At 40.6% G+C, this 26,778-nt stretch overlaps 1 long non-coding RNA gene across 1 annotated transcript; it reads right to left on the reverse strand.

Moving 5' to 3' along the window:
• Positions 1-237: 237 nt before the first annotated feature.
• LOC141729077 (uncharacterized) lies at positions 238-17,525 on the reverse strand. Its single transcript, XR_012580330.1, has 3 exons — positions 16,306-17,525; positions 1,940-2,035; positions 238-1,121 (listed from the first exon to the last, which is right to left on the reverse strand). It is a non-coding gene; the product is annotated as an uncharacterized LOC141729077 (long non-coding RNA).
• Between the last annotated feature and the right edge of the window lie 9,253 nt (positions 17,526-26,778).

Raw genomic sequence — 26,778 nt, forward strand, 5'->3', positions numbered from 1 at the left:
AACTCCTGTCAAAGAAAACATGGGGTTTTTAAATTAAAATCTGCTGATGTTGACAACATTTGATGACTTCTGACTGATCATTCCTAAGTGATCAGTTGTAATTAAAGCGTTTGATCATTTTTTCAGACTCCACTGGGGATAGCAGGCAGTCATATCAGCAATAATGGAATGCACGTATCTAATTTTTCTTATGCCAACACAATAAAATCAGTCATTAATTATAATGTTACAGCAAGATAGTTTTATTATTCTTAGTAACATGACAGAGTGTGGGAAGCTAAAGGACAAAAAAATTACTTTATGAGAAGAGTTTGGTGTCCTTAAAGATCAAAAATGTCATAATTAGGAAGGTCCAGCAAGAACAAGGTGGTTGTGTGTCATCCCATTAACGAGCAATTAAAGTGTAATCACATGGATGTAAATGAATATGATTAGGAGTGAAAACTTACCATGCCCCAGAAAGAATTTTGTTTCAATTCATAAAGGAACTGGTTGTTTAATTATGAACACACAGAGGATCAGACTTACAATCAGATTCACTATGTATTTTAATTCATGAATCAAGCTTTTGTGTAACTGAAAAAAAAGAAGAAGTTGTGATTTAATTAGTGGCATGAGAGTTGGACAACCCGATCTCATTAGGACTAATCACTTTCCAGGAAGCGCCGGGCGCCGTCTCGCACAGCATCTCCCAGAAATGATCACTATTCTGCAGGCCTGAGCTGTGTTTAATGCCACTGTTGCAGGAAGCTGTCATTAGCTGTGTTAGGGAGGACAAAATGGGGACAGAAGGCTGCTATTCTCGAAGTGAGTGTGGCAATACAGCCTCTCACAGCTTCCTCTTGCTCATTAATCTCAAGATTCGCCATCTCCTCCAGTACAGGCTCGAAGAACAAACTGGATTTTGTTAAGGAGGGAAATATCAGAGGATAACTCCAAACAAACAAGGAAGTTGGGCAGGAAGGAGTCAGATTTGGAGAAGGTGATGCACAGATGTTTTCAGGAGTTAATACATCCACGTGGGAACAGCCATCAAAAGAACCATGCAGGGCAACAGAGGGTGCCATTGTGCCACTGTGCTACTGGTGTAAGCCTAGGTGGGAATGGTTTCCCTCCCAGATCTAGATAAAAAACAGTCATATAAACATTTATTTATTTATTTAATAGTAATATATTTATTTATAAATATGTCAGCATTTTTTTTCATGGCAATACAGGCAGGAGGGCATCACACGTTTTCAAGTAAATATATGCATATATATGTACAAATAAATAAATGTATTGTTGAGGGGGTAAATAAATATAAAAAAAGCTCAAGTCCTGGGTAGGCTATGATAAATTCTTTCCTAGCTTCATCTGCAATCCACCCTCTAATTTCTTGATCTGGCAACACACAGGCTCCCAGCTGAGCCCTGTCCCTTCCCCTCTCGCAAGTGCTTTGTCACTGGAATTATTTCCCCACAAATCTACTCTGGCTCGTGGTCTATCAGATCAAAGTACTCAGTCATTGACAGCATTTGTTTATAGTAAAAAATGCCATAGCTTCATATCCAGATTTAGCCCCTGTCTCTCAGTGCTGTCAAAAAGGGACATTTTTAGATATCAATGCTCATTCCTGGTTCTCAAGTTATCAGAATTTACAGTTGTAATGTTCCTATGAACAGAGTAGGCTATTTTTGGTCAGAATGATAGACCAAAGCAATTAGGGCCCCTTACTTTATTAACAGGATGGTAAAAAATAGTCCTAATTAAATATTTTTCAGCTCTCCTAAACATTCCTAAAATAGCCCTTTCTGCAAGGGAAGGGGCATAAGCAGGGGGTGTGACAGTGAGCCTCATGGCACTCCTCTGGCTGTCTGCATAATTCATAGCACTTGTTATGTGCCCTGCCCAACATTCATCTGATAAAACCCTCTCCCCCCTGCCGTGTGCTCCTTACCCACGTCCCAGACAGGCACTTGCACACTCCGTGTGGGATTTGCTTCGCGTGGCAGGAGACACTCGGGGAGTAAAATCACCGATGCCCTTTAGATCTCTGCAAAGCAGGTCAAGGTCTTAAAAGCTTAAGGGGAGAAGCTGAGCCCTGCAAATGTTGGTGTAAAAGCTCCATTGTACAAACAAGAGCCGCGTTCCAAGGATGCTGTCACCTTGGATTTCACTAAAAACCACACCCCCGCTCCTTTGCAACTGCTGAACTATTTAGACTGTGAATCCTCAGGACTGGCAACCTTTATTTTGAACCTGGTGATCCTCCAGGCTCACAATCCCTTCTCCCACCAGGGCACAGACTTAGGTACATGTGGTGTTGTTGAAATGCATATCTGAACACAAGTTTTGGGTTCTCTCTGTGTTTGAAAGACAATAAAGACCCAGCAAATGACAGGTCCCAGTTGTTGTTTATGGAATATATATACATACGTACATACATACTTATATATATACACATACACACACACACACATAAATATATATTCAATATAGTTTTTTGAGCTTTCAGAGGGAACAGCAATGTGATCAGCTAAGCCCCAAAGTAGTTTAGAAACACTGAAGTTTGTTTTTTTTTGAATGCATGTTTTAGGAACAAAACCATGCAAGTTATTGTTGCTCTAAAGAGGGTATCTCATCACAGTGCCATCAATTACAATGGACAAAAAACTATGCACAGTATTTCAGTGAAAAGCAACATGAAAAACCTTATGGCAGAAAAAATAACATGGCTCTTGTTGTATAGACAGATTTGGAATGACTTCTTTTTCTTGGCTTTTGCTTTGAAGGTGAAGAGGATCAGGTCTGCAATAAAAATGTCTCCTGGAAAGAGAAGTAGAATTTATCAGTTTGAAAAGATTCAAAATATATGTAAGAAGGAGACCAAAATGTCAGTGGTTTGGAGGTAGAGGGGAACACTTCTGCTCCTATGGTGAATGTCCCGAAGAGGAATGAAAACTTTTCAAATTTGAAAAATACAGAGTTTTTTGAATACAAATAAGAGTGACTAATTTCTAAGCAGCAAAAATCTCAATGTGACTGGAGAAGCCAGAAGAGAAAGAGCAAGGCTTCTTTTCCCACCATATGCCAAACACCAGTATCTGGAAGATGAACAGTAAACCCAAACCCTAAGCTCCTGTGGAACAGTCTGTGATGGCCAGGACAAAAGAGAAAGCAGCATTTGGCTGCAGAGCCCTCCCTGGAAGTGTTCAAAGCCCGTTTGGAAGGGGCTTTGAGCAAACTGACCTGATACAAGGTGTGGCTGTGGGTGTGGAACTAGGTGGTCCTTAAGGTCCCTCCCAACAACAACCATTCTGCGATTCCTTGAGGTTGTTTGTGGACAATGCTCTCCCACATTGCTTTCTTTGCCAGCAGCAGTGTGTTGAGCCAATCAACAAACTGACCACTGCCACAACACCACTGGGCTGCCAACTTAAGTCACAGTGTGAAGCAGTAACCGTGGAGTTTTTTTCTGCTGAACGCCTTGAATAAAACTTGTGTTGGTGCAGGGGAGGCATGAACCTCCACCTACTGTAAATTTGTAGGAGCTGTCATGATCAGCCAGATTTTTCTTTGGAACAAAGGAAATTCCCCTTTTGAGACCTTTATCAGTTACTCTGGTGTCCAATGTTGCCACTCTTGCCCTTCCTGTCCCCTCCCCACCTACCTTTGATGGTGAGCCAGGTATTGTTTGAACGACTTTTACACTGAGGTCTGTTAATTCCCCATTGAAATCAGCCACAACAGATCAGCTCCTTCTTTACCTGAGCACATTGTGTGCATGAGGACTGATAAACTTGCTCATTTTCCATAAGCTCCATGGAATTTATGTTCACAAATGCTCTCTGAAAATGATGCAGTAGCAAAGAGTCACCATGGTCCCTCTGAGCTAGCAGCAGGGACAGTCAGTGCAAGAGAGAAACGTGGCATCTTCTTGGACATGTGCCCTTGAAAGAGACCTGAGCAACTCTTAAGGTTTATCCTTGCACTTAAAAATTCCTTGAGGACTTAAGTGCCTGGATTTATTCTTTATGAGTGTTTAAATTCTATTTTGCTATAACTTTTAATCTTCATTTCTCTCTTAGTGCTAAGTCAAAACTGGAGCTTTTATCCTGTGGAAAATTTTGCCATTTCAGATTCTGTTTCCATTTTCAATCAGAATTAAAAGAATGTGTTTTGAAATTTCAGCTTGGGAAAAAAACCTCATCCCCATCACCTGAGCCAACCGCATTTAAATATAGCTGAAATATTTCTGCCAAACTGCTTTTATTTCCTCTTTCTATGATAGATAAAATAGTTTTTAAAGTTTCTATAATCTTCTTAAACAAGTCAAATCTATCAGAAGAATTTTTGTTTTGACAGAACAGTATTATTCTAGCAAAAGAAAAGTTACTAGTTCTAACAGTTATAAGCTATATAAATATAAGTCATAATCTAAGTCTAGTCTTTTCCTTCCTTCTGCCAAGTTCATGAGAACACAGAGACATGGAGGAGACCCACACTCTTCTTTCTAAAGATCTTTTTCCCTCAGAAAAATCTTTTGCCACAAAAATCTTTTGCTGTGAATGAGGCCATTCATTGATTTGATCTTAACTCTCTGCCCCAGCAAAAATAGAGTCCATAGAGAGCTGTTCCCAATCAAAGGGGTTTGTAGAGTTTGGGAAACAGCTGGCTGTGGCCAAGATGCTCAGACTTTCTTACCTAGACAATTGCACCTTAACTTGAAACTCTAGCACTTAACACTGCACTTAGTCTGCCATGCTACATCCATCCTATGATCTGGAATACCACAAAAACCCAGACAAAGTGCTGTGTTGCCTCTTCTGTAAGAATTGCTGTGCAATCACTTCCCAGAAAGGGCTGCTGTCATTCTGTGCAGAAGCCCAGCATGTTGTTTTCTTAATCCCAGAGGTATTCTTGCCCCTGCCCTCCCATGAGTGGAGGAGAGTGGTCAGGAAACACAGAAGCTATGGCATGAAAAAATTGCACAGCACTGTACTTATAATTTTCAAATGGGGTAACAGTAAATGGCATGAACAACGTACTAAAATTGCAAAACTGCAGTTACCACTGCTTTTTGTATTGGTATACTTCACCCCTGAATATACATCTGAAATATAGTCAGATCATGATGCCATTTCCCACCAGCACAATGGTTTGGCCTTTTTTCTCCTAGAGCTGCGAGAGAAGGTTTTATCCTAACTAAAAAGGGAGAAGATCCAGATAATTTTTCTAAAGGAAAAGGTATTTAGGAAATCCTCTATAGCCATAATAATGAAATTTTCCCAGAACATTCAGGTTAAATATTGGACAGCTGCCATGACTATTAAATAGATAGGGAAAAGTGTAGTTGACCTGATGCATCCATGTGCATTTCCCACTGATGATCCTGGAGTTTATAGGGTGCTGAAGTGAGACCTCTGTGCTGTTCTAGGTGTTCCCCTGGAAAATGGGCCTCTGGTGGTGAACCTTGCAGCCAACCCCTATCACACACACTTAGCCAAAGGGTCAAACTTGGTGTGCCCAGAGCGTGGGGACACTGAAACACCTCCATGAGCCTGACAGTCCTTTAGGCAATTATCTAAAGTCCCCTGGGGCTGCCATGCCACAGGAAGGTGGGTACCCTTCCCATCCCACCTTTCAGCAGCGGATCCATGTGCTTTCTGTGGAAGATTATCCACGTGCCACTGTCCATCCCTGCGTTAATCACATGCCATTATCTAGCTGCCACTGGCTGGAGTCCTGTCTCCAGGGTTTTTTGGTGGGAAAGGCCCCAAATGACCTAGGTCAGGATCCAATCTTAGTGTAAGAAGGAGGCTTCTCTCAACTCCTCTTGTTTCAGGCATAGTCCCTCATTTGACACACATGGAAGATATTTTAATAGTAATTATCCTCTCCTGATGCCAAAGTTTGCTCTATAAATTTCTCAAACTCAGCTTTTTAGCACACTTTCTCTTTAGCCCTCTCTCTATATGTGTATTTGCATGCACACACACACAATTACATCCAAAATGAGACCACACACTGCCTAAACAAGGCTGTGTTGTGTTTTTGCCACGTAACACAGTAAGAGCTAAACTCATCCTTCAAAATTCAGCACTTCATCCAGCTTTCTGTCCTGCACAATTGCTAAGTGACCTCCTGAGCTGTGGGATCAGCCTCAGTGTTACACCACAGGGCCCCCAGGTACAGTTCCCAGGCCTAGGGCAGGGGGAATCTCTGCTTGCTCTGTGGCATCTGTCAGCATATTGCCACGAGCTTTTCATTCTATATTTATGAAAAGGTGCTGAGGCGCAGCAGGCATTATGCATGATCTTCGCCATAAAAAAGGATCATGCCCTTATCATGTTTTCTGCAGTAATTTGCTAAATGTCATTGGTGCTACCCAGGTCTCATTCTGCAGAGCCCTGGCACGCCGTGGTGTTGCTGAAATGTGGTGCTGTCCTCGCACTCATGTGAGTGTTTGCTCTGTCATGAGATCTCCCAAATGCTGGATGTTTGATAGGCCAGTTAGCTGCCTGAATAAATATTTTCACTTTCTTTTAGTCAACACTAAAGCCAAGCATTCAACTGAAAATAGCTTGGGGTAAGCATTGTTGGTTTAAAATTAATTTTGTAATAGATTCTGTTTGTAGAATCATTGATTAGTGTTCCTGTGCTGGCTTTTAAAACACAGCTTAGAATATTGCAGAGAAATAACATTTTTACCACTAGAAGTATTATATTTTAGTTGTGTCTGTTTTTGGAAGGCTATCTGAAACTGCTCATGGAAAAGTAAAGCAAAACATTCTAGCTCAAAACCAGAGATGTTGTAGTGTGTTCTATGCCACTAATAGAGATTTGATTTTTTTTTTACCTTAATGGCCTATTTTAGTTATCTGCAGTTAGTTTAGTTACCTACCTATTTAGCTACTTACATTTTCTGAAGCCTAAAGACATTGTAAATAAAAAAAAAAAAAAGAAGAAAAAAGAAAAAAAATTAATAAACTTAACCAGCTGCAGATTTAAGGAGAATATTTAAAACCTCAGTAAGGGTTTTAAAAATAAATAACAAAAAGGTAAGATCCTAGTTTGGACAGTGAGTTATTTTTGACTTTATTTGATACAAGAACTCAACATGGATATTTTTGAAGTATGGTTCTCATTAACATTTGGATAGAGTACATTTCCTTTTCTTGATTCAATCATGAAAATATTCACTTACAGATAGTCCATACAATAGTGCAACCTCTTTCACACATTACTACATCATAATCCATTTGGCTGCACTTGCTTCAAACAGGTCCACTCTACCCATATGGGCTGGCTTCAGTATTTCTTGCTCCCATCTGTTTTTAGTTATCTTCTTTGGGCTGTGTTTTACTGAGAGATGCTCTTCAGCCACATGCAGAAAGGCTGTTTCTGAGAGAAAATGTGAACAACAGGGGACTTTTCTGCTCTCACATCTGTGGGAGTTCATTGGAGTCAGCTGAGCCTGCTGCTGTAGATTTTGGCTCTGCAGAGTCTGTTAAAGCCCATGTTGTCTGCGTGGTCTAAGTTTTCATTACAAAACCCTAGAGGCCTGCTTTGGAAATCCTTGATTCGTGTGAATATTCCTGCTGAAGAGCTGTCCTGCAAAAAGATGTCTTTTATTTCCTTTTCCTATTCACCTCTTTCCCTGTAGGACCACGTCCTACATCCTGGAGAAGCAGAAGAACAGTCTTTGCCACAAGGCTTTTTCATCCTCAGCAGGCAAGATAACTCAAAATGTACCAGAGATTTCTACTGTCTTTCCCAGCCTTTGATGAGTCTCAGGTTGGGCTGGGAAGCCAGGAGGAGCAAACCCAGCTCACAAGACCTTCCCCTACCCTCCAGCCTCACTGCATGCTCATGGCGTGGTGGCACCATGGAAGTCACTGCCTTGTTAGGAAGTCCACAATCTTCTCCTTTCTTGTTCTGTCCTGAAACTCGATGTTCCTGACACAGTGATGCCACTTGACATTACTGATCCCTCCTAAACACCTGCTATCAAATGCATCAAATCTTTTCTTGTCAGCTTGCGTAATGCCCCAGGTCTTTGCAGCATCGAGCAAAACTGATACCACACAGCTGTTGTAGGGCCTTATTTTTTGTTTTGCAGACATGTCACTGCCCCATGCTTTTGCCCTTGAATTTATTTGCATTGATATTCACCTTATACTGGTCAGGCTTGAAAGGACACTGGATGAAATCCAGGCAGAGTGGTCCAGGGTACTGGAAATGGGGATAAAATATGAACCCTGCCATGACTGTGACTGACCTCAGAGAGGAAGGACAAAGCCACTATTTCCTTTCCTCACTAGACCCAAAGCCATTATTTGATCAAGGGCTTTGATGTTTATTTCTAGTGAAAGCTTCTATTTTTAGGATTTTTCTTTTAAGGCGATCACTGGCCTTTGGGCTCACCAAAGATGAGCCAGAGGATTTTCAATTCTCGCTAATAGCTGGTCATATATTTATGAATGCCTGGATGAAAGAGGGACAGCATGCAGCAGATCTTACAAAATGTATTAAGAATGAGTGTTCTTTTTCAGAAGTGAAAATTTGTGATGTTACTGAATTTATTGATGATGTTCTGCATCAAAATTTAGAAAGAAAATAACACAGAGAAAAAAAAATTGGAATTAAGAACGCTGTACATAATTGTTTTCATTTCTCCAGAGGTAGTAAGACCATTTATCACAATTTTTAAAATACTTTCTGACTTTTTTAAAGTTACCTAAAGAATGCAAAAGAAAACCGACACAGCTCAATCCTCTTGAATTTTAAATTAACCTTTCCTGATTTATTTTGTCTTCTGTTAAATGTTTCTTTGTCTGAGTAAGTGTGAAACAATAGAAAGGTGTGTGTACATTCCTCCATAATATTGAAATAATTTGTAACAAATGTAAAAAAAAAAAATCTTAAAGAGACTAGAGCTGTTTAGAGTGTACGTTTATTTTTTATTTATGCAAGTTCAGGAAATCTCCACATGGCATAAAACCAGACTATTCCAGGCCATGTAGGGTATCACATATATTCTGTAGAGGTAACATTATGTGAGAAAATAAAGAAAAGTCCTTTCCTAAAATTACAGAATTTTATGAAAAAAATATTAATGATATATGACTTGAACATAGAAACCTATAGTAAACAGAGGCCACAAAAAAATTAACCTATTCCTCAAAATTAAAAAGGATAATAATAATAATATGAAAATATAAGTTCAAATAATATTTAAAATATAGATATTAAAAGTAGAAAAATATTGAAAAGTAATAAACAATCTAAACACAATTTTGTGGTTACATTTTATATATATGACATGTTGTTGTGATAATATATATTTATTAATACTCTTTTTCTGATATAATAGAATAATATAATATTTTTCTTATATATTAATATAACAATTATAATAATAGATCAATAATATACTTTAAAAAATATTGGAACAAGTATATAAAAATAATTTTCTGTAAGTAGTTCTATGTTGCTAATTTTAAATTATAACATTTTTACATAGTATAATACTGCATACATTATATATAATATTGTTAGCTATTAAATGTAGGAATAAATTCTACATTTGGCACTGCCACATTTCTGGTGATTATCATAAGGCTGTATAAAACTTGGATATAGTTTAATTTTTTTTCTGCTTATTAAAAGTCATGTGAGCATAAAATTATCTTGTATCAGATTATAATTTATAATTTTCACCTAACTTTTATTAATTTAGACCAAGTTCAACTTTATGAGAATCCTGAAATATTTTTATCTTCCACAGGAATAACCTTAGCATGAAAGTAAGGCACAAAATAATTAATACATTCAACAGTTCAACATGTGAACATTTACTGTGACCATTTTTCGCTTTGCTTGTTCCCCTTTGTTTGTTTTCTTGCCTTTATATTTTACATATCTAAAAATATTTAAATGGAATTAAATATTAAAAACACATTTGAGAAGTTATTCCTTAATTGCTATGTAGTTAAATAAATTTAGGTTGAAAATTATTCCAGTCTGATCTACAAAACCTCTATAGAGCAAAGATTTCCATTCAGAGGGGCAGATATTCTAACTTTATTGTTGCTTCTAGATTTTAGTCCCAATGAAGACAGAAGAAATAGATTCATCATGACTGTAGGAATAAAATCGAACCATAAACAGATATCAGGTCTTGCATTTGTTTTTTCTGGAAAACTTTCTTATCTAAAGATTCAAAATATTTACTTCTTTAAAGTTAATAACTTTAAAAAAATATACCAGAATTTTAAAAGTTGTTCAGCCACTTGATTTGCAATTTTAAGTAACATTTGTTTGAGGGAAAATATTAATTTCACCCCAAGGAATAAATAATATGACTTACCAGTACTGCAACTCTGATTTGCAAATAAGTACACATTCTTCCTCTGTAAATAGCATGCTTTTTAAAATAAAAGTCACATTAATATTTCACCTCTACCATGTTTTCTTTGCAAAATGGAACTCTTGTTAATTAATTTTGTAATTCTTAAATCCCACCTTATCTGAATTTGCTTTGAACCCGACAGTAGCACTGTAATGGCAAAGAATATTTTTAAAAGCTTTAAAACATGGGCTGGCCACTGTACAGAACGTGTCCCTTAATAGCAGCAGTGACAGGAGATAGAGGTGCCTTTCAACTGTCTTTTCATTTTGCCAAGACCACAAACGAGCTGAAAGGGGACAAAGTGACAATGGGCCTTTGTGTGTCTGAGGCCACCATTTCTGGGCAATGAGCAAACAAATTCTGAGCAGGAATTACCTGTGGAAAGAGCAATAATCCAGGTGATTTTAACTGCAGCTTCCAAAACGTGCAACGTGATATTTCCTCTCTGTAACTCATGAGGAATTTTTTGTTTGGATTTTTTCCCCCTCTGCTTTATTTTTTTTTTTTTATTTGAGGACTGTTGGATATGGCCAGAAAAGCAGCACATCCCTGGCCCAGCCCGAATGCCATGACCATCCTAAGTCTGGAAAAAGGTCTTTGCATCCAACAGGGCTGGGGATTAACTCAGCCTAGAGAAGACAGCAGATGAACAAGATAAACCCCACCCCAAAATGAGGGAGCAGCACAGTGAAAATGATAGAGTGGGTCAATGAAAAGACACCTCAGTCTCCAGTTCTGGAGGGTGACTGAGCTGCAGTAACTGCTCCACCAGTGAGATGAAGATGTTGGATTTGGGAACATGAGGCTTCATGAGCCCAAGAATGGGCAAACCTTACTGCTATCAGGAAAACTTTGACTTCTTGCAGAAAGGAGTTAGGAAACACGTAGACATATGGACACTGTGTGCAGAGTGAAAAATTTGATCTAGAATAACACTAAAAGAATATTTCTGTGTGGGGAATGCAATGTTGTCCATCTGAATTGCTCCCCAGGGCACAGTGAGTATGGACAGGGCTCCTCTGCAGGGCTGCTGACCATAAGGGTGGTTGGCTGAATCACTGCCCTCCTCCTCATGGGGTGCCCTGCAGCTTTGATCTTTGGATCCAATGCTCCTGAGGCTGAGCAGCTGCTCACAGGGAATTTTCCAAGAAGGCTCCTGTCTCTGAGCTCGTTAGCCCTTCTGAGCTCGTTAGCCCTTCCTTTGGCCTGAAGCAGCCAAGCCCCAGTGACATTTACTGCTGGTGGAAAAACCCCACTCATTACTTGGCTCTTCTAGTGGAGGATGAGATTAAGAGAAATTCAGGGCATGATACAGCCTTGTGGTGACTTTGGATGGATAGCTGGAGTAACTTGGGGAATAATGCCATGTGTGACAATTTTGACTTTGCACAAGAAGCCTCGTGGGCTAGCGGCAGATAAATGGGGCTATCAGCTATGACACAAAACTCGGTCCTTCAGTTGTTATATTTCCATGTGAATAAGGCCATAACACGTGCTCAGACAGGTATCACCCACTAAAGCAAAATATAAAGCTTCACTATCTTTCAAACTGCTCAAACTTTGTCTTCTCTCCATCCCAAATAGGAATACTTTAATGTAGTTTTTTAGTTCTTTTTTAAAATTTATTTCCCCGGGAGCCCCAAAGGGAGCTGCTATGAAACAGGCAAACATGATTGATGGATTGCAAAGAAATGCCATAAAAATAGGTCCTAAGGTACTGTAGCAGAGGAAAGGTCAATGAAAATTTAACTGAAGCAATCGGAACAGAAGATGTCAATACAGAAAAAAAAAATGCCCTCAGGATAAAGCAGCTCAGTACACCTTTACTCACTGCCACACCATGGATTAAGCTAGATAGAAATGGATCTCCAGCTCTGTATCCAAACTCTTCTTTCCCTATTCAGTATCCCACAGCCCCATACCCACCAGTGTCCCCTCCCTGTGCAAAGATGTCAGCAAGAGCTGAACCTTGGCTTTACTCCATTTCAAAAATCCCACGGGACTGAGAGAGGAGCAGAAAGTGGCTACTGTTCTGGATTGAGAAGAAAGCTCTGAGGTCTGAAGGAGCAGATTTTGTGCTGCTGCTCTTAAATGCTGGAGACACCAGGGTCAGACTCTGGAGATTTGGTAGAGGAATTATGTTCTGTGATTCTGCCCTGCAGACCTTACTCAGGTGGACAGACTCATTAACAGCAATTAACATCCCATTTCCAGGCAATGCTTGTAAAAGTACCAAAGTAATCACTGACTCAAAGCTGAAGTAACATTTAGAAATCAGTTTTCCTGCACATCCAAGCTAAACAAACAGATTTGAGTTTCTGCAGACACTCGGTAGTCTCATGGGCTGTTTCTGGGCAACAGGGAGGCTGTTACACAAACAGCCTTGCTACAGCTTCCAGTGGGCTGAAAACAGGCTTTTTCAAACCATTGCTGAGTGCTTCCCAATTGCATTTTGCCTCCCTGCTTATTTATTGTTTTGCATTAGGTGAGCCTGCTAGCAGTGCACCATCGCATGGAGAACATCAAAAGGAGGGTCAGAAGTTATCCCAGCTCTTATCTCATGGCCAACATCATTTCCCAACCCCTGCACATCTGCCTTGCATTTTGTGAATTTTAGCACGTTGAAATCATTGTGGCTCAGAAAAACTTTCCTGGAGCCTGCTTGGTTGGTTTGCACTCAGATCACTGCTGGTCCTGCCCTCCACGAGCTCCAGAATTTGAATTACTTTGCACATCTGAGCAGTGCCATTGACACAGGGAATGTCTGAGTGGGGGAGTGTCTGCAAGCCCCAGACCCTAAAGCTGCAGTGAGGCTGAAAAGCACCAGCAAAAAGGGGTCAGAGAGAAGGAAGGACAGGACAAAACACAGTAAGTGGTGAACAAGTTCAGGCTGTGAAATCGAATGTTACTATTTAACTTATAATAAAACAGTAAGGAACTATTTGCTGAACAGGTAAGAGAAAAGACAGAAGGAAATACCAGCCTTGAATCAAATAACATAATTCTCTCCTGATCACAATAAGTAATTCACGGTGGAAATTAATAAAAATGCAACAAGGGAACTAAGCAAGGAAAAAATATAGTCACAATAATGGGACAATTCTGCAGCATTGACTAGAAGATGTTGCTAAACTGGTTGACACCGATTTTAGACACTCACTACCACCTACAGCAGGTTAAAAATAAAATATTACAAAGTTTGGGTTTTGGAGAGAGAACAGTGGCAGCTGAGACACAGCAATTTGTACACACGAGGCTGGAAAGCAGTTTGGGGCAGGGATTTGTGTTGTGATATATTTCTACACCTGAACCCTATTACCAAGAAATATTATTAAGTCATGAAAAAATGGTTAAAATAAATAAGATCAATTTTTTGTAAATAATGCTGTTGAAGATGTGCAATCTCAGGAGTACTGTTGCTCATTCAGAGTCTAATTTGAGTTTCCAGGATCAGAGACAGAGCAAAATAAGCCCTTCCATTACCTCGGGCAGCCTGCAGTGAAATGCAAGGGTGACTTGCTTTTGACCTGCTGGTCTTGATTTTGGTGTCATGCCCTGATTTGAGTGACTCACTTGTATTCTACAAAAATACAGTTTCTGGTTGTTGGGTGATTAACTGTTTGTCCTGCTGCAGTCCTTCCTTCTCCCCCTCAGTCCCACACTCCAGGGTGGCAGGAGGCACGAACTGTAAATTTACTGGAACAACAGTAAACCCAACACACTGCGACTTGCATATCCTAAAACCACAGTGTACTTTAATTTACTTTCTCTTTCAATGAATGATTGCCATAATAGACACACTGAGGAGTTAATGCTGAATGTGTCTCTGGGTGGTGTCAGAGCCTTTGATATCCCACCCTGTGTCACTTTGGGTGTTTCTGAATCCCCCATTTGAGAGCCTGTGGGGCTGGAGCTGATGAGCACAACCGGAGCCTCGGCTCCTGGCATCAGCAACTGCCAGGGAGACCCAGTGAGATGGGAACAGGGAGAGCAGCAATTACTTCCAGTGGGGAAAATGCCTGTTTGTCCCAGCTGAAATGCTTTGCAGCAGCTTTCAGACTTTGACAGCCACCTAGGGAAAGGGGGATTGACTTCACCTCTCTTCGACCCCGAACAGCCACTGATGTGTTTGTGCATAACAGCCCAAACGAGCCCACTGCAATCTTGGGAGGATTTTTCCAAGAGCAGCAGTAATCTTGGTGGCTCCATGCTCTGGGGATCACTTCTGGAAGCCCCAAGGGACTGAATATCAAATCTTTGAGTAATCGAGGCTCAGCAGAGCCAAGCAAATTCAAATCCTTTCACTTGTTTGTTTGGAGGGTTCCCCATTAACCCAGATCCATGCCACTGCCTGGTTTAGGTGAGAAACTGCCAGTTTCTGTGCATGGACATAGACCTTCAAGACCTTCTCAACACCTCCAAAATATTCTCTTATTATCTATTATTTTCTTTCCCCTCTGTGGGGTTTTTCTAATGCCGTAATTTTGTTTCTGAAAATCATACTGTTATTTAGCTATTTAAAATTGCTATGTACCCGTGAATACAAATCTCTTATCTATTTGCATATTATCTAAGCTATTTCATAAGTTTGAAATCTTAAATTATTGATTGCTTTGCCAACACATCATTTCAAACATGACTGAATAGCTGAAAAACAGCATTTAAAGTTAGGACACTTTTTACCCTCTGTCTGGAGCTCTCCCTCTCATTTAGATAAGGTGCCAAGCAGGTCGCTATAACTTTTTTCACTTTTTTTTTTTTTAATTTGTTTTGCATAACTTCAATAATTTATTTCTTAAAATGTTAGTGTGCAGCTTAATTTATTAACTTTCCTTTGTGCGATGGAACACAAACTGTGATCGCTTACTGAGCCTGGTAATCAAATATAATTTGAATATAATGTGGCCTCAAAATTAATAGCCCTGAAACAAATAAGAATAGCAGACTCTAAAAAATTGCCAGAATAGGAGCCCAGCAGGCTCTCTTTAAATGTGTCTTTTAGAAAAATTGCATACTAATAATCCTATTATTCAATGGGGAAAAAAAGTATCTTTCCATTTATTATATGCTCTGGAAAAGCCACAGCCTTTTACAATGCTGCTTCTCACAAATCACTTCAGTTTAATGACATTACTGTACATTTCATCTCTCATTTGAGTAAATATGTTTATTTCATCCTGGAGAGAGATTTTATTTTAACTTCAAGATTATAATTTCTTAGAAGTCTGTCACAGAACAACATGAGCTCTGCCAAATGGCAATACATACCCACCCCCCTGCCGTATGTTTAAAAAATTAAGGATTTTTTTCCTCCAGCACGGAAAAATATTTATTTATTCTGACAAAGAAGCAAAGGACAGCTATCAGAGACACTAAAGTTAACTGCTGCCTGAAGTCATAAACATCTGGTGGCTATTTTAATTGCATTGTGAACTAACCACCAAATCCTCCACTAAAGAATAAAAATATTTCCCCTGTGCAATTCTGTGTTTTAGAATTCTTCTCTTCTGAATCAATGTCAGACCTGATTACAGCACAATGAAGTCTGTGTTTCATGCCTGCATCTTCTTGAAAACACCACACACTCTTATTACAATTGCAGGTTTACTCAAAGCATCTCATACAGACAAATTTTTCAGGTTACTTCTGCAAACACTGACTTAGAGATAAAATAGAATGCTTAAATCACTGTAGTTTGTTTGCAAGTAAGTTAAATCAGAACATCTGCATAGAAATGCTGGACATTAGAAAGCATACAGATAACCACACAAACACACAGATTCGTGTATATGAGATATGTGTGTGTACATATATGCATTCACACACACAAAAAATGCAGATATTCATACATATATATGCATATACATGTATACAAAAGAGGAATTTAAGTAAGTAGTAACACCACCTACCTAAATGTGAACAGAAATTGTTGTTAATAAAATACTTGCATGAGTTGTACGGGGACCTTCTAAATGTCTGTGCTTCCTGGGGAGACTAAATGACCTCTTTTTTACAGATACCAAGATCAAAGCTCTTGGTTTAGATACTCCAGCTGTCCCTCTCGTTGGCATTTGACATGCTACCCGGTCCATTTAAAATCAGGGGGCATGTAAACATTTTAACCCTTGGCAGCAGTATCTGAGAAAGATGCTGGCAATAAATGGTCGTAACTGCCTGGGCCAAATCACATTTGGTGTCCTCCCTTTGAAGTCCATGCAGGCACTGTACCCTATGGTTTTGACAAAGAGCCAAGTCCAAAAAAAGGATGTAGGCTCTGAAGCTGTCCGGATGTGGACTTTGGGATCCAGAGTGGCTCCGTGCTGCTGAACAGTTGCCTCCAAACCCACTGCAGGACTCCCTGCCTGACCTTGGAGGCTTTTTGCCTTGGCTCTGCTCTGGTGCTCTCCCTGCATTGCCCCAGAACTCAAATCCCAATGTTTTTGTACAAGCAGAGGGGCGCCTTCATCCCTCCTGAAGCTTCCTTTGGTGGGTGTACACGGGGGTAACACATGCTGATAGGATTAGACTCTGCTCTGAATTTAGTCACAGCTATTTATTTAATTTTTTTTTTAAACCATTGCCACAGGAGGGTGCCATTTTTCTGTTTAAGCTCCAGTTGAGACACAGGGTTCAAATAGTCTGGATCCACCATGCCCCAGGAGAGCAGGAGATGGTGGATGTGAGCCCAGGACAGGTGTCCTTGCATGCCCACACCCTTCCCACCAAAGCCAAGTCAGGTCCATGGAGATGTGTAAACAAACAGCATCAACAAGATCCTATGGGTAAAAGTGTTATTCCTGGTCCTCACCAACAGGTTGTTTTCTGTCATATTTTTAGAGAAGAGAGATAGCAATGGAAAACCAGGGCCCTTCTCCTCTGCAGCCATGCTTTGAAAGAGTGAGTCTTTTCTGTCTCTCTCTTTCCAGTCTTTGGAGAAACAGCGGTGAACCTCATCCTATTTGATTCCAGAAGGTATTGGCTTCTGCACTAGGTACCCATGGTCTGGAGAAAGGATGAGCTCCACACCCAGATAAAGGATGAGCTCCACACCTAGCTAAAGTGTGTCTCACAGGCCTGTGTGTGGCCTGGATTCCATTCTCCCATGCTGAGAGTCCAGTTGCTTGATCCACCTTCATTTTGGGTTCAGGTACTTAAATATGTTTTCCCCTAAAATGCCAAAGTGTTTCAAGTGCCCTAGGGCAGGCAGGCTGATGTGGCACTGGTTATCAGAAGTTAGAGCAGGCCTGACACAGAGACGCCTCAGAAGGTGATGCAGAACTTGTTCAACACCACACATTGCCATGGGGAAGAGGAGGAGGGCACTGCAGGTGGTGGCACATCCCTCCCAGAGACCCCTCTGTGGTAAGGAGGGGGCTGAGAAGGCAGCTCTGATGGTTCTTGTCTGGCACTGCAGTGGGGAGCTGCATGAGTCCACAGGAATTGGTCCTCAGGGGAAAACCTGAGAACTCATTTCCTTCTTGAAGAACGTTCATGTAGTCAGCTGAAATGGCAGAAATAATGCCAGTAGCAGAGTTCCAGGATTTTCTCTTCTCCACTCCCAAACAGTTTCTGCTGCATCCACTCATTTGGTTTCTCCAAACATCTCCAGATGTTCTCTCTCCTGAACATCTGAGTTTCAGGCCCATCACCCTCCACACTCCTCCTGGTGCCCTTTTCCTTGTAGACAGCCACTTCCATGAAGGATTTGCTTCTGCAATGCCTTGACAGGAAACATCCCGGTTCATCTGTCCCTGCACTGCCCCCTTACCCCTCCGGTCCATTTGGGAAGCAGTCAGGCATCCCCAGGAGCATCCCTGTGCCTGAGATCTGATGTCTATGAGCAAATCCCTGAATTCAGGAGCAATCCCTGAATCTCAGAGCAAACAAGGCCAGCTGCTCTGTGCCCATGCTTCTCTCCTTCCAGTTTTTATTCTCAGGGATTCATCCAAGGTGGAAGCTGCTTCAGCCCTGGACATGGCTTCCCATGACATGCTCACAACTGCTCAGCCTCTGGTGGCTCCTCCAGTATTAAGTACATAAAACTACACTCAGAAATGAATTAGCAATATTTAAGTCAAACTGCATATTTGAGTACAGCATATTTGAGTATTTAAAGGCAGTGGCAGGCACTATGCACAGCAAATAAAGATATTCATGCCATTCTAAGTAGTGGAGAACACATTTGCCTTCAACATCTATTGTCTATAATCATGTGAACATTTTATAACAACAGAGATCTCAGCAAATGTGATCTAAGGGGGTCGTTGAAAGGGGAAACTATAAAATAATTCTAAACTCTGAAGTTTTTTCCCCAATTATTCTTTCTTACAGAACAACAGCTATTAAAGTGTCTTGTTAAATATGTGGCCTTCAAATGAGCAACCACTTTCTCTGGGCTTAATATTAAAATTTACTCTGCCTTAACATTCTTTTAAAGTTAGGTTTCTACAAAGAGATCAAACAATCTAACTACACCATTTCAGAGTTTAAACAAATACACTTGGAGCTGTAGTGGCAGGATTTCGTTGTTATTAACTGATTGTAATTGTATCAGTGCATTTATTTACACTTCCAGATGATGTTACAGAACACTTTTGGGGAGATTTTCCTAATAGTGCAAGCATAGATGGAAAAGTTGAAAGAAACAATGTCCAGAATTTCTATAATTAATACAGAGTTGACTGTAGGCGTTTGTAGTCAGGGAATTGAAGAAATTGATGTAGTACCTTGAATATTGGTGCTGTTTGAGAATCACTACCACAGCAGAGAGGCTGAAACCTGGATTCCAAGCGTACCAAGCCTGCACTCCCTATCAGTTGCTGATATGGATCACTGGTCACAGCTCTAATTGACTGATTACACAAAAGCTCTTTGCAAAATCAAGACTAAGCCTCTGCAAAGGAGGAGCTGCAGTTCCTAGTGACTGGCTCCAACCAGAGCTTCAAAGTTCATGTAGAGTCACCAAAATTGAATTTGCGGCCTGAAAAGCAAAACTTGAGGGATTTGTCCTGTGCATTTATAGAGCCTGAAGGAATAATAAATAGGACTTGAACAGTCAGATGAAACATTAATAGCTAGGGTGTAAATTGAGCAGCAGTGTTTAAGAATATATTTTGTGTCTGGCTTCAAGTAAAAAAAGGATTTAGATCAGAATTTATGTTAAGTTTGGAAGATCAGCTTTTGATTTGCTGATAACAAAATTCAGATGAATTTCAGGAAAAATAACAGCATGAAGTAGCATGCCTCTGGAATGTTATTTCAGTGATGGGGCTGTAAGCTTGTTTTCCTTTTACCTCTTTCAAAACCAATTAAATTAACTGGTGCTGTACCTCCTTGCACCATAATCTCAAATTTAATTCTGCAATTGGCCTTGAGAAATCTTTTCATCTGTTGCCTTGAAAACAGGAAGAAAAGTAGAGGCAGAGAAAGGGAAGTGTAATCAAAATTCCTGGTAGCAACTGAGGATCTGAATATCAAACTCTTCATTGTCACAATTATTTAGAAACAAGCCATCTCACTTCCAGTATATGCCATGATCTCACCTGGCAAAGGGTGGAATATCAGATCAGGAGAACAGAATGTATGTAATAAATTAGAATGTATGTAATAAATTAGAATATATGTAATAAATTAGTCACATCAAGCACAGTAAGATTTTTGTGTTCTATTTATTTTTAATCCTATTTCAAGAGAGCTAAGGTATGTTGGAAAAGGCCCTCAGAGTTTTCATGGACATTTCAGCTGACCAAGAACAGAAGCCATTATAGCACTGCATCCTAATAAATTCTACCAAACAAATGGGTTTTTCTCCTTCTCCTTCTCCTTCTCCTTCTCCTTCTCCTTCTCCTTCTCCTTCTCCTTCTCCTTCTCCTTCTCCTTCTCCTTCTCCTTCTCCTCCTTTTTAAATTCAGAGAGAAGATAAATGAGTTAAAGTAACAAGGAATATTTGTTAAAAATATTTAAATATGTTAATTTAATAATATATTAATTTAATATGTTAAAAAATTACCTTCCTGTAAATCTTTGACAAATTCTAGTTTATGGAAAAAGACAAATGTAATTTGGGACAGCAGATTTGTATTAAAACTTGACCCTTTACAACTGGAATGTCCACAATGGGTGGCAGCTGAAAGATCTGTTTTATAACCCCAACACTTCTTTAACAGCCTTGCATGCAATAATTTCTGCATTCAATTTCCTGTACACGTGTACAACAGCTTGCCCAAGGGAATCGGGCTCCCCTACAATCCTTCTTCTTTTCCTGAGCATTTGCAATTTCTGGTTTCTGGAGGATAAAAAAGGAAGGAAAAAAAAAACATTAAAAAAACCCCTCACTGTAACACTTACTGTATTTATGAAGCAATGAACAAGTTTGCATTTCTTGCTTCCAGGGAAATGGAAAAGATCACAGCAAGATCTCACCAGGCTGTTCCACAACTCCAATGGCTGGAGGACAAGCCCTGCTCATTGTGAGAGCAAAGCTCTCCCTCAAAAAGGAGCAGTCCCCTTTCATCTCTTCCAGCTGAGAATGGAAGAGGAAGGGGAAAAACAAGAGTTAAACTCAGCCTTGCACCTACTGGGGATAGTCCTGAGCCAGCTTTGACAAGAAATGCTGAAGATGTCAGTTGGTTTTAATATTTATCTTCACAGCAGTACTGGTCTGTCATGGCACACACTGTATAACTCAGAATTTATTATTTGGCATGGGAAATCATAAGGAAATCCTTTACTTAACAATGGAAAGTGTTTTCAGCCCATTTAATAACTGACACTTCCTTGTCTATTGTTGCTGGGTTTGATGTGGGAACTGCTGGAGGGAATCAGGAGCCCTGGCTTTGCCCAGAGGACTGACCAGCCCACTGATAAATCTCCTCTGGCTGGGTGGTTTTTCAGAGCTTACAAATCAATCAGCTACTGAACTAAATAAGGAAATTTTATGCACTTGGTTATCTCTGTTAACTAAAGCTCCAGGCTTTTGGAGCTGGCTTTTGGCAGACAAGGAGCCTTAGTGCTTTCAGGAAAACCATTTATGCCCTGCTCTAGGCAGGAGCCTCAGCCTCGCCAGGGCTTTGAAGGGACATGTCATGCAGGTCATGTCTCTGGGATGATGGTGCTCCCGCCCAGGCTCTGCCAGCAGATGGGATGGGAGGCACTCCAGGGATGGAGTAATCTATATTTAAAGTCTGTGTGTGCATATACCTCCTTATCTGTATGTATGAAACCCATAAAATCTAACAGCTCCTCAGCCTGAAGTGTAATACAGGTGTTAAAGCTTTGAGATAAGACTGGACCCATTTTTGGGTCTGCAACAGGCATCACCTCTGGTTTTGGAACAGTCACATTCTCCTGGAGCAACTTAAGGAGCCTTTGCCCCCTTTGGAATGAGGATGGTCTCCTGCATGGGTTAGCACTGCACTGCAAGGGACTTGCAGGTGCAATTGTGGCATAGATGGTGGTGACAACTCCAGAAAATTAAACCCACTTATTGTTTTTGATTTTATTCCTATTCTTTCAACAGACAATAGCCACCTTAAAAATCATTTGACCAGGAAATGCTGCTCACTGCACCCAAATACAATAAGTAGTCCAACAAAGGAGCCAAAATATTAATCAATTTTTCCAATTCATTTAAAAAAACCTTTGAGTCATGTAGCAAAATGAAAATTATCCTGTCTGGATAATTTCTGTTGGCACAATAGTGTACATTGTGTAGAGAAGCTGCCTTCTTTGATTTGTTTCATCCAGCAGCAAGGATAAATGGCTCTTAGCTCTCCAGCTGCATTATCAGGGAGAGCATTAGCATGGCTGCTGTGCCATTTATCTCCTGTGCCTCCTGACACGTGCCTTGTCCTGCTGTCACAACAGATATTGCTGCAGCTGGGGACACTCTGCAGCGAGCACAGCAGCCCAGAGCAGGCACCTCTGCTGAGGGAGGGGAGTGGGAGCCTTGCACATCCTGAAAATTAACAGGTTGTTGTTTCTCCTTTACCTCCTGAGAAAGGAAGAGCACATGGACAGCACCCTTTGTGCCACAGACACTGCTTGTGCACCCGGGAAGGGCACGGCTCAAACTGGTCTGAGCCAGAAGACCAGGAGCAGTATTATGCATGACTTTTTAAAATTGTTTTTTCAGCATTTTGGCAGCTGTAAAGCCACATAAGCCTTCTAGCTGGCCAGTCACAGAATCACAAATTGATTGAGGGTGGAAAGGACCTCAGCAGATCATCTTGTCTGAATTCCTTGCTTGAGAAGCAGCACTTAGGGGTGGTTGCTCAGGACTGTGTCCAGACAACTTTTGAGTATGTCCAAGGTTGGAGACACCACAGTGTCCTTGGGCAATATGTGCCAGTCACCCTCACAGTAAAATAGTGTTTCCTGATGTTCAGAGGAAACACAGCCCTCCTGTGTTTCAGTTTGTGCCTGATGCCTCTCACTCCTTTACCACTGAAAGAATCTCATGTGTCTTCTTTGCACCCTCTCTTTGGTTATTTATTTATGTATTGATAAGAACCCCCAACCTTCTCTTCTTTAGGCTGAACAGTCCCATGTCTCTCGGCCTTCCCTCAGGAGAGATGCTCCAGCCCCTCCAGGCTTTTCATGGCCCTTTGCTTGATCACCTCCAGCATGTCCATGTCTCTCTTTCACTGAGGAGCCTGAAACTGGACTCAGTTTTCCTTGTGAAAGACCTTTAAGAACCAGATGGCCCTTTCTTCCCTTTCTTTATGCAGGCTTCCATTTGGTGCACTGCAATAATAGAAAGGCTCTAGAGTGCCAGAAACTTCTCTGTCCATAACACTTGCAAGTTGTCAGTCCTCTTGCTGTGAGCTTGTTTTTCCTGTCAAGGACAGTGCTGACCGCTTGTGCTGGCTAAAGAACTGCAGCCCTTGGTGCCAGAGGCAGACCTGCAACTGGATTAGTTACAGCTGCTGAGCCTTGACACTCAAAATCTCCCTTTGCAAGGCACTGGAATACAGCACACATCCCTCCACTCTGCCCATCACACAGGTCTGCATTTCCATGGTGGCATTCATGCAGTCAGTGTCACTCCTCTGTGTTATTGGGCTCAGCATCACCAGATCCCTCCCAAGCCCTTATAGCAGGGTCAGAGCCCAAACTTGGGCAAGATGGATTTTTTTTCAATTTTTTTTGCTATCCAAAACATGTTAATTGAAAGGTACATCCAACAAGCACATTTCCCAGGATGGATGTGTAGATAGTACAGGAGCAGAGCTGACTGCTCTCTCCACCTCACCTGGAGCCACCAGAGCACAGAGGCTGCAATTCCATGAGAATCCATGAGAATCCATGATGATCCAACTGCTGTCCCCACAGTTCTTACAACTAAAAGTGCACAGATTTGCCATGCAACCCTATAGATAGAAGATGTCAAGGTCTCAACCACAAATTTTATGTCACCAGCCAAGCAGAGTAGCACTGAGAGAGACTGGGCACATATTTACAGGTAGGTTACAGGTAGATTTTTTTAAAAAGGCAAAGCAACCCACCCTATCTTGATAAAATTCTTTATTTCTGACTTTAAAAACCAGTATCCTGAGCACTATTGAGCAGACTAGGTCCTGCTTAGGAAAGCAGCAAGAATTAAAATGCCTGGGTAAGTGACAGGCACTAAGCATCCTTTTGCTCCTAGGCCTAAAATGCTGCTGTTACAGGGGACTGACAAAAGACTTACTCTGGGAAACTATTTCCTTAGTGATTCTGAAGTTAAATTCTGTTCTGGTTTTGGATGCATCAGAAGGGACAACCTGCCTTTTCCACCATAAACTAAACCCTAATGTCCTTTATAAAGCAGTAGGGAGGGATGGTGCAGGATTTAGCACAGTTGGGTTTTTTCCCATTCCTTCTCAAACTCTTTATATATTTATGAGCAAATCATCTTATTAGTATGAGACTTTATTGCCTAAAATATAAAAATACTTCCTGTCTCTGCAATCCTTTGTGTCTTTTGTCTGTCCAGCTTGTAAATTTTCTCTGTGTAAATGCAGTGTGTAGCACCATTACCAGGACTCCCATATGAGATGGCAATTTGAGCACTACTGCAACAATTCTGTAGCCAGCTCACATTAAATCACTGTATATTTGGTGTGGAAATGACAGTTTCAGTGGAATTAAGAGAGAAATTTATCCACGAGTCTTTAGCAGTGGTTTAGACATGAATGCCCTTTTTATGTAAAGCGATAGTTGGAAGGATTAAGATTGGGAGGTTAATCTTTCCTAACGGCCAGCTCATTGTTTTCTCATGATTCCAAAATTCTTTGGTGAGAGACACGGTCTGCACAGCTCACCATTAGCAAGTTTGGAATGGAACGCTGACCGCAAAGCAGTCAGGGCTGGATGTCTTGCAAAACTCACTCAAATACTGATTTCCTTCTGAGCCTTTTCTTCTAAAGATGCCAGACACATTCCTGTCCGTGTCCAACAGCTCTGTTTTCTGAGGCAGGAAAGCTTACACACACACACACACATCTCTGAGCAGAGACACACTCAGAAGAGGCAACTCAAGCCCCTGCCAAAGAACACGTACGCTGGAAAATATATTGATTAAATAACTTGTTTTCTTATCACAGGCTAAGAATGCTCCTCCTTTGTGAGAAAGGCTCCTGCTCATAGGGGAGGCTAACATCAAAGTTAATATTGATTAATGAGAAATTTTAATGATTTTTCTTTTTTTTTCTTTTGGTTTCTGAAATGGGAGGTGATTCCAACAAATATTTGGGAAAGAAGGCAATTGTGCTGCTAGGCCCTCCCAGAAGGAGAAATACTTTCTGTCAGAGAACTGGTGGAAAGCAAAGAGGGAAGATGCCGCGAACACTTTTTGACTTAAATCCCAATGTCTGGAATTTAAAATGAAATCTCTTGGTGTTCTGCTCATACATACTCAGTTCAAATCCGCTTCCAAACCCTGTTTTAAAATATTGTTGTTAAATCCAGCTATGGAACAAGTTAACAAAACATTTTTATTTCCAGCAGATTTCTCCTTGGTCCTTCTGAAGCAAGTTTGTGGTTTAATTTTGTGTCCATCAGACACCCTGTACATCTATATTTCCTCTGAGACACTTTAGTTATGGTCTTGCCATTTGGTGGTTTCATGGCTGTGAGCTCAGGGGACCCTGGTCCAGCCAGAGTAAACCTTCTGTCATGAAGATCCAAGCACTTATAGTCAACTATAGAGAAGTCTGTGTTTTTTAGGGGGTAAATCTTCCATATATTTGCTCTGATGGCTTCAGGGCATCTTGTGTTCAGGAGTGACCCAGCATAGCAGAGGCTGCTCATCTTTTCACACAATCAGCTCAAACCAAACATTGAGGGACAGGGCCTACCAAACAGCCTTGCTTTAGGTAAAATCTGCCCCAAAAAATCTTCTGTCTGGTGATATCTGTGGGGTACAGCCCATAAATGCACCAGGGAAGGGTGGTCTTGGAAAACTGCCAGGCTACAGAGCTGTGGGATGACATTTCTCAGTCGTGCTCCAAATTCTCATATTCTTCCATCCTGTTAGAAGTGAAAGTTCTGTTGCTTGGAAATTATTAGTTAGGCTTCCAGATTCTAAACAATTTTAAAAGGGCTATCTTGTGTTATTTATGGCACAGCTGCAATTAGAAATAACTGGCTATAAAAGTGTCATTGTTGGTATCTGGTTCAGGAGCAGCTTTCTTCTCTCTGTTGTTTTTTCCTTCTCTCTGATGTTGGGGAGTTTCTGCCTCTCAAGCTCAGCTGGGGAGCTGAGATTTAAATGGGGGAAATTCTGGCTCAATAACCATTAGCAGTACTGAACTTTCCACCAGATAGAACCCTCCATCTAGACACAGATTTATATTTGTGGGATCAGAGCCTCCAGCATATAAATTCTTTCGAGGCCAGTACTGCCTATATTTATGTTTTTTAAAGTATCTCACTAAAAGGGGCCTTGGAGCCACATTATGTTGGAATTAAATGTTATTTTTAAATCAATGTGTTCCTGAATCTTTTATGCCATTTTGGCCAACCCTAGGCATTACTCTTGATAGAAAAACAACAATTTAATTTTACTGGTTAAATCATTCCTGACACCTTTCAATGAGGCAATTACCAGAGATAGAGAAAATACAGCAATAAATAGTGTTTGAAACTTCAACTAGGAAGTCCAAATTAGGAGGAATGGATTTTGTGCCATACAAATTTGGTTACTGCAAGTTTGGGACTGAGCTGTATCATTATATTTTATAGTACTGTAAAATGAAAAAGTGTTTCTAATGAATCCGGTCCTAGCTGTCCCTTTTGGCTTGTCCAATCCAAGCGTGCTGTGCACAGGATATAATTAGCTTGATGCACAAACTAGTGAAATAAATGGCCTTTTAATGAAGCTCAGGGCGTGCAAAGAAAAG

This window comes from Zonotrichia albicollis, chromosome 5, assembly GCF_047830755.1.
Source record: "Zonotrichia albicollis isolate bZonAlb1 chromosome 5, bZonAlb1.hap1, whole genome shotgun sequence".
In the NCBI taxonomy this organism is placed as follows: Eukaryota; Metazoa; Chordata; class Aves; order Passeriformes; family Passerellidae; genus Zonotrichia; species Zonotrichia albicollis.